Source organism: Bombus affinis, chromosome 18 (assembly GCF_024516045.1).
Source record: "Bombus affinis isolate iyBomAffi1 chromosome 18, iyBomAffi1.2, whole genome shotgun sequence".
Taxonomy (NCBI): domain Eukaryota; kingdom Metazoa; phylum Arthropoda; class Insecta; order Hymenoptera; family Apidae; genus Bombus; species Bombus affinis.
The window spans coordinates 2,019,752-2,028,845 of NC_066361.1; the positions used below are offsets into that span (position 1 = coordinate 2,019,752).

The 9,094-nt window shown below is 38.1% G+C and overlaps 1 long non-coding RNA gene across 1 annotated transcript; it reads left to right on the forward strand.

The window, feature by feature from the left end:
• Positions 1 to 6,935: 6,935 nt before the first annotated feature.
• Positions 6,936 to 8,869, forward strand: LOC126926689 (uncharacterized). Its single transcript, XR_007714777.1, has 3 exons — positions 6,936 to 7,188; positions 7,498 to 7,565; positions 8,362 to 8,869. It is a non-coding gene; the product is annotated as an uncharacterized LOC126926689 (long non-coding RNA).
• Positions 8,870 to 9,094: the final 225 nt, after the last annotated feature.

The window sequence follows — 9,094 nt, forward strand, 5'->3', positions numbered from 1 at the left end:
AGAGGTACTAGAAGGAATTTCCTAGACATTATGAGAGTTAGTGGTAGCCTCATTAAGAGGCATAAACGTTCTGTGGTCCTGGGGGATTATAGCTCTTCGGATCACAGTTATGTGCTACATGAATTTAAAGGTTTGATTATGCCTGGGGACAGGGGGCGTCAACGAAGGGCATAGTGCCTGAGATGTTTGTTAAAAACTTTGACGACAGGAAGTTTAAGTTATTAGGAGCTCGGACAGGCATGACGGAAAATCAGGATTCCCTGAAGAAGATCATTGAGAAAACTTGTGAGATATCGCTTTTTTCCCTCTAGGAGGAGTAGGAACCCGAATTATTGATGGAACGATGAGATCACGCGTCTCCTGCGTCAGACCCTTAAGTATCTAATCTGTGTCGAACAGATGGCAGCTGGTTGCAAGAAGAGAGCAAAGAGCTTAGGCTAGCTATTTTCAGGAGTAAGAGCCTGGCCTGGTAAGAGTTCACGGCCACTCTCGACCGTGATCCGTGGGGCTTGCCATATAGGAGTGTCATGGCTAGGCTGAGAAAGAGTATGCCGAACGTGAATCCTGGGAGGCAGCAGGCCGTAAGCATCATTGCGAATGTCTGTTCATTAGAGGACACGGGTGTTTCGGTTAAAGAGGAAATAGAGTACAACAGTTGGTTGGTCGGCTGAACGTAAATAAGGCCGTCGGTATAGGCGGGGTCCCGGGGCCCATTATCAAGTTGATCTTTATGCATAGAGCGCAGTACTTGCTTGCCATGTTCAACTCTATATATGAGATCGGAAGATTACCAACTAAATGGAAGGTGGTCCGGTTAATCTTACTAAGCAAACCTGGAAAGGATCCCAGGATTACCTCGTCATACCAACTAATCAGTATTCTACCGGCCATTGGTAATGTCTGGAAGAATACGATTAAGTTGGCCATTGAAAAGGAATTGGATTTGGATCCGTTTCATCGGGATCAATTCGGGTTCTGCAAGAGGAAAGGTACCGTCGATGGCATATTGCAGGTCAGCAAGTCAGCAAGATACAGGTAGGAAGAAGGGCCTAATTTGCGTAATGATGTGCATTGACGTTAAGAATGCTTTTAACACCTTGCGATGGGAGGTCATTTTGAAGGAGGCCAAACATAGTAGCCTCTCTTACAAATTGACGAGGGTTCTCGCAAACTACTTGAAGGATTGAGTCGTAGTTTTGGACAATCCAAGTGGACTGATCAAGAGGAAAATTTTTGCAGGAGTTCCTCAGGTCTCAGTGGTGGGCCCGTTATTGTGGAACTTAGTTTACGATGGCCTGTTGGCCAGATTTGGCAATCGTATTAATTTGAGAGTGAGAATTAGGGTCTACAGATAGCAACAGAGAAGACTGAAATTTTATCATTGACGAGGATGAGAGTTCCTAAGATTTTTAATGTATCTCTTGCAGGGATGCCGCTGGCCACACACGAAAGGGTGAAATACCTAGGCATGGTGTTGAACACTAGGAGGAACTTTTATGAACACATAGTTAAGTGCCGAAATTGAGAGTTTAAGTGATCGTAGTTCATTGTTAATTTAGATTTAAGTGGGGTATGATCATTGTTACGTCGAGCGATACTCTAGGTAGACCAAACCACGTACCGCGTGCAAGATGGCAAGCAGATGTCCGCACATCGTCACTGCGGCGTACCCTCAATAGTCTCAAGAACCTGTCATAAATCTCAAGAATTTTCTAGCTAAAGTCCTTCAGACCGAACAAACATCTCTTTACTGAATCGTTTCTGAAGCATATTGTTTACCACTCACAGACACGGGACAGTTAGTTTTTCTCACGTATGATACTTCACACAAGCAACTTTCTGTCGAGGGCGGCTAAGACCCATCCTAGTCTACCAACCTTTTTTTATCCAATCAGAAACAATGTCTACTGCCCTCACTTTCCTAACCTAAATTGTCATTAACAAATCCGATGGTCCCTTGCGTTAGACACGCCCATCGCTAGCTTTCCTCCGACACAACGTCGTAACTTTTACTTCACTCATTCTTCATCGTTAGAAGAGTCAACATATCATTACCGTTCCATTACATATCATTAAGAGTTTCTACTCTTAAATCAATCACTTATTTAACTTATACATACGTACCAGTGTAATTATCTTCTTTATAAAGTTGTTGGAATAAACATTAATTTTTACCTGTTAATTCAATGTAAGCTCAATTTGAACCACCCCTATTATCGTAACTGCAATCAGGGGATCGATTATTTCGTGGCATCGAGTATCTAATCGTAACGGGAATTTACGACTCCCGTTGACGTGTTTTCTCGCGCTCGCGTCTCTCCGCGAATGGTCGAATAAACAGTCATGTAGAATGCGAGGACGATAGCGTTGAACGCGATTGGTGGTCCTGGCCTAGATAAAAATAAAAATAAAATAAATACAGTATATTTAATAAAGATAATAAATTGATAGGCGTAAAAAAGCTGTAGATAAGGTATAGTAAAGTATGGTAAAATTATGGGATCATAGTAAACTAATCTATGTAGAAATCAATAAATAAATTTGGTACTTACTCTAAGAGATTAGCTGACCAATATTATGATAAACCATAGAGCTAGGTGTAAATAAACATCTGCGAATTCGTCCTAAAAAGTAATAAAAAGAATTAAGTTAACCGTGGTATATGGTAGATAGTTCATATCGCTGCATAATACGAATAAACAGGAATTTAATAATAATTAAATCAAGGTTCAGGTTACTCGAAATAAATTTAGCTTATAACAAAGGAGGTAAACTAACAAATAAAAAACAGGATATGCCGAATTATAATAAATGACTAATCGGTCATAATTGGTTTATCTAGTACTAAAAACAATAACGGAAATATTTATGATTGACCAACAATGGCATATAGCATCCGATGTCAAGCCGGAAAATATATAATAAATATTTAACATATATGGTTTTTGGTAAAATTCAATTTAATAAAAATATTAGCGTTGTTTTGGTTGGGTTATGTAATAATAACCGTTATATATAATGCATATGTAGGTCTAGAATTGGGAATTAAATAATGTAGTGTTCTCGTTTTTGGTTAGCAGTTCTGATCTGTCAAAGTGGTTGAATGATTGGTATCGATAGGGCTCGCTACGCCGTAAAAAAATTTAGAGCAATTTAATGATTAAACTGAGTTAGAAGGTGAAATGTCTAAATAAAGTGGTAGTCGTTGACTAGGTATAAAGGAGTGGTAATAGTTAACATTGGAAAAACAGTAGGAGGATTTGCGAATTGTAAATAAAAATTAGTTAATTGTAAATCAATTTCGTTATCACTGACAGGGCTAGGTTTGCAGTCCCTAATATTAAATAAATTTGATGTTTGAAGAAACCTGTAGAAGAATGCAGTAACATCAAGCTAAATAGTAACAGTATCGGTTTGTTTATAGTTAAAACAGTTAATCTAATAATACAGTAGTTTGATTTGAAAAGTTTTATTACGAGTATAATAGTATATATAAATATCGGCTCACCTTGCCATGGTGGTAATACCAGACAGATATTTATTAATAGGACTGCAGGGCCTGTCCTTAAAGTAAATTAAATTAAATTAAATTGAAATCAACTAATTAAATAAATAATATTGGATGATTTTAACTAATGATTGCACAACAGCCTATGGTACGTACCGGTTTGAGTGGAGGTAACGACTAATGCTGACGTTTGGGCTGTTGACGAATATGTAAGTTTGTAATAGTAGTAGGATTCTACCACTTTATGACAACTCTTGTAATGCACTTGATTGGCACGAGCAGTTTCGACATTTACCGGGACTGGCACTCGGCGCCATGTTGTGAACAAGGGCTGCTCTTCGGAGCTCGATTTTGAGATCGCTGCACTTGCGCAGGACGAGAATGTCGTTTACGATATCAGGCAGTTGGTGCCATATTGGGATGGTGCCATATTGATGACTTCCTCCATTATGACATTGTTTTCTGCGTTGATATAGTCAGCTCGCAGTAAGATTCACCGTTAAACTTTTTGTATCTGATGTTGCCAAAATAGGATAAAACCTTTTAAATAATGTACGATATGCCGGTGCTGGTATGGGCTATAACTTACAAAACTGAGAGTTTTTATTTATGCCCATGCTAGTTGTTCAACGTCACTTTGATCACTAAACTGACTAACGTTATGTAATTTACGGTAACCTTGGACATCACTAAGGTAAATGATTTTGGCTTTAAAACCAGAATGGTGGGTGATGATGTTGGCGTATTAAATGGGACAAATTGCTGATGCATACGATGGTTAAAAAATGTGCAACAGTATTAGCCTCGCTTGGTTTCTACACGGTCGAACGATGTTTAAAGGGCGTCGGAATCTCGGTGGTGCGTTGAGGTTTTGGATTTCGTACGAGGAAGGTAGCACTCACTTGGAACGTCACGTCTTCTTATCGCGAAAGCCAACGATATCGATGTGAAGAGATGCGCACGGGTATGTCAGGCGGTAGCCATCTTAATGTGGGGGCTTCGTCACTCAGGGCATAGTTATAGAATCATCATTAGCCTGGTGCCGATATACGAATTGGTGGTGCTACCTGTATGTATTACAAATTAGGATATGTCGCCTTAGATGAGCATACGGAACGTGTCGTGCCATCTGGGGACTATTGCTAGTCACGACAGTTAGGTATTCCAGCACTGGGTGACACCTATGGAGCTCAGCTCGTACTACGGTGTATCGAGAGCCATATGATAAGCTGCATTGTTAAGAGCATTGTTTTTTTCACAATTTGTAATTCGCCTATCGCCCGTTTTAGTTTAAGATTCGGAGGGTGGATCCATTCCAATGACAAGGATTAATAGCGTGGAATAAGCTGGAATAGGAGGAATTTACTAAGCGAAAGTTCCCGACAAAGTGACGGTTTGCCAAGTTTGATTCTCGAGACGGCATGTTATTGTACGGGTCGGTATGTCTCCAGGTGCAGTGCTCAAGGTCCACTCGCAACCTCGAGTAGAGGTCGCCACATTACGAACCACTTGTTTGTTGACGGAAATAGAGGCTGCTCTAAGTAAGTTCCACCGTTGTTGAGCTGTTACTTTGGAGATGTTTCTTGGGGATTTCCGAAATTTTCTCGCGGTTTAAATCTATTTTAAATAATGCCTTACAGCGGCAGCTATCTACTTGCCAAGTCGCGTTTTAGGAAAAAACTTGGAAGTACGGGAATTTACTTTGAACTCTGAGTCAGTTGGCCTGATATAGTCGGTTGCCCGAAAGTTCCATTATGATATTTCACTTATAAAAAGGGCAAGCGCTGTTTTCTCTTAAATTTTTGGTTGATTGGAAACATTGTCAAGGTACAAGATATAGTTTAATAATGGATATACAGATGTAGCTTCCTATTGGCTATACGTGTCGGTAAAATATGTTTGGAAATCTTGAATGCTACGAGCGATGCTCTGTTTTTAACGCCGAGTTGCTGGACTCGTCTAGGGGATCGTCGCCCTATTATTTAGTGAAGCGAGAGGAGCCGGTTCACTTTTGAGGTATGTTGCTGCGGTATAAGCGTGAAGATTTCCCCTATAAGTGTAGACTTTCAACTCTGGGTGATCTTTGAAGCACTGATTTCACGTCATAGGTATTGTAGTATTTAGCCGTTCCTCCAAGGACAGGGTTAAGGTTGTGGCTCGTATTTAGCCATCAGATATAACGCGATGAAATAAGGGAATACAAGGTCTAGGACAATTATCCAGTTTATTATTCGGTGGAATTTAACTGCAAGTAATTTGTGAGTCACTTGTTTCACGAACGAATCGTATTTATTTGTTTCGCTCTTCGTTATTATTGCAAATTCTCTTTTGCCATCGCCTTTTTAACACTAACAATAAGCGTCGAGAGCAATCTCGGTGTGAACGGGATGTCCAAAACTTTTACACGACATGTTGCAGTTAGAAGCAACATAGCCTGAATGTTGGCAGGTCTTACATTGCATTTCGTTTCTCAAATCTAATAGATGGTGAAAAGTCCAGGCAAAATACTGAAAATCAGCCGAAGATCAGAAATTGAAGAAAATTTCAAGCTGGCTTTTGACACTAATCTCACCAGGCCTGGTCAAATAACTGGTTTTAAAAGTTGAGAAATCAATTAATCGGAGAATGTAAGAATTTACATAAAGCTATATGAACAAACGAAATAACAATAAATGTACAATTTTAAATTAGATCTTTAAACCAGTCATTTGGCTAGGTCTGGTAATGTTAGTGTTAAATAGTTTAGTAGTCGTTGCGCGACATTTTGAATATTTATTCGTATAGTAAAATAACTTTCCCTCATTGATTCCTCCGCCATAATTAAGTTTCATTCTTTACGTCCTTCACTATACATTTCTTAATTCTCCGTATTCAAGATATTTCTAAGAATAAAAATCATTTAAAATCAGCGTTTCCCTTTTATTATTTTTATATTAGTATTAAAAGCCAATACGCACTTAAAAAGTACTTAACCGTTCATTTGCAAATTGGGTCATTGCCGACCAGCAATTTTAAGTAATTTTTCATTTTCTCCATGCTGTTGTTTAAATCTTGCTTTGTTTAACGAAATTAAGGCAATAAAGTAAGGTAATAAGTTAGGCAAATGTATGTGTGATGTTGCCGGCAGGGCTACGAATTATTGTACGCTGTTTGTGAATATCGATGTAGTGAACGATTCCTGCTGCGTAATTCGAAAGGAAGTGCTTCGTAGAAGGTGAATGTTTTTGTTGATGTATACATTTCTTTGTCTAGATCGTTAATCTGTAACTACGTAGAATCGTTAACTGCGTAGCTGCTTGTGCCATCGGCTTATGTGTCCCCCCTTCCCCCACCACTTGGGAAGTTGCTCGACGAAACTAAGGTACAAGGAGTCATTTAGTCGTCTCATTTCGTACCGATAACATGGTTCACGTTGCGTCAGGTTTGTAACGTATTGTAACGTATCGGCGGCGTCGGTTTTTTATTACTGCAGTAATTTAATCCAATTAAATAATCACACGTGAAACTAATAAAATTTTATCAAACAATTTTGTTCGCGACATTAGAGTTCTTGTTCGCCGAATATAATTTTAGCGGTCGCGGTAATGTGATCTTGTCTTACGTTCTTTTGAATATTCGTTTTCGGTATTAGAGTCAGTGCATCTCTCAAGAGGACAAAGCTCCTGCAGGAGTTCAAGAATGTAAGTAGTTTTACATATTATATTTCAATTTGTTCTATTTATTAAATTTTGTTTGAACTATTGTTAATTATACAATAAACATGATTGATAATTTAGAAAACTGTCAATGTCCTTAATCGAAATAAATTTTAACATTAAAGTAGAATAAAACTGTCTGATACGGATCAAAAATCACTGAATGTTTTGTTCTCCAACTTTTATATTAGAGTTCCAATTTACATATTTATTAGAGTTTAGTATTTATTGTTGCTAAAGTTTCAAGTTTCTTATTATGTATTACCGATATTAATGTCTTATGTTTCGTTATAGACATATCACTGCTTCAACTTCTTCATCTTCTTTAGGAGTGTTCTAACAGTGGCTCACAAGCCAAATGTGTAAGTATTTTTACATACCATACTTCTGTTATGTCTATTCTGTATATTTTTCCTTGATCACTATTGATTAAGAAATACGATTTGATTGAAAATTTGGGAGGATAGCATTTTCTGAGGTTATTCTTTCATTAAAATAAGATAAGTGTTAAAATTTTAATACCGAATTATGGAACAAATGACTTGTAGCGGCACATGAGTCAGAGGACATTTCGAATCGTGTTGTTGTTTTGTCTCGGAGTATCAAGACCGTTAGATTAGAAGCAATGTAAAAACAAATAAACTCCGGGCAAAACAATGTCGCCGCTACGTGCAACCGTCGAACAAAGACGAATTTAAATTTTCCGGCTCTCCCCCAACTAATATAAATAAACGGACGCGATCGCGAGCACGGAAGTATAAGTCGAATATCTACGAAGAATCGAACGGTTTATATCGAGCATTAATGAGTATCTCCGAGTATCTACGCGGCGAACAATAACGAGTTTTATATTGTATCAACGACTCTGTATACGTATATTTATTTATTTTAAATATTACAATATTATTACTACTACTATTACACAATACTATTCACGACCAATCCTCCGCAGACTAATATATTTAAAAAATCATTAGATTCTTGATTTCTAGATTTTAAACTTTTATATTAGAGTTTCAGTTTTTACATTTATGGATGCTTATTAAAATTTCAATCCTTATTATTACTAAAGTTACGAACGTAATAAATTTCCATTTTTCATAATCTCCAACTTTCCAAATAAACAGCGATTACTCATCGTGTTTTGTTTTGTAACAGATTAGTGTTACTCCATTTCTACTATTGTGATACTCCATTTCTGCTATTGGCCTTTCAACGGTTCCTGTCTGATGTTAGTCTCTCGGATGATATTCGCTGGGATAGCGCAGCATCCACGGTAACGTCCCCTGTTTCTCTGCTTCGAACGGTGAGTCGCATGCATTTCTGTTCCTCCGGCCACTCAATCATGTCGTAGGACGAAAGGTCCGAATCGGCACGGGTGACTGGTTGTATTACGTAGAATTTTTTGCGAGCATAATGAACGCGGGTATCTTTTATACCTGTGAGTAGTAACGTTCTTTTTTCAAATTTTTTAGTTTAGGATAGGTCTTCTTGCACAGCGCGATTATGATAATTAATTTTTTAATAATTATGTTAAACATACACACTTGAGAATATATTCGTGTTATTTATAAATATGCATGTTAATATTCCGTATGAATATTTGGAAATGGCAATATCTACACGAATATACCTGTATGACATAAATATACTTTGTCGCTATGCTCGCTTTTAGTATTTGTAGTAATAGTAGTAATAACAGTAGTTCTTTTTTTGCCGATGAAAAGGATGGACGTAACGGGTTAAACTTAACGCACGAAAAACAAGTCTGTGTAGCACGGCTGATCGGCCCTGACCGTTGGGAGCATGCTATTCCGCTTGATATCCGGTCGGTACCATCAGCATTGATGCCTCCAAACTGGATTTATATGCCAAGGGTTTTGGATGGCGG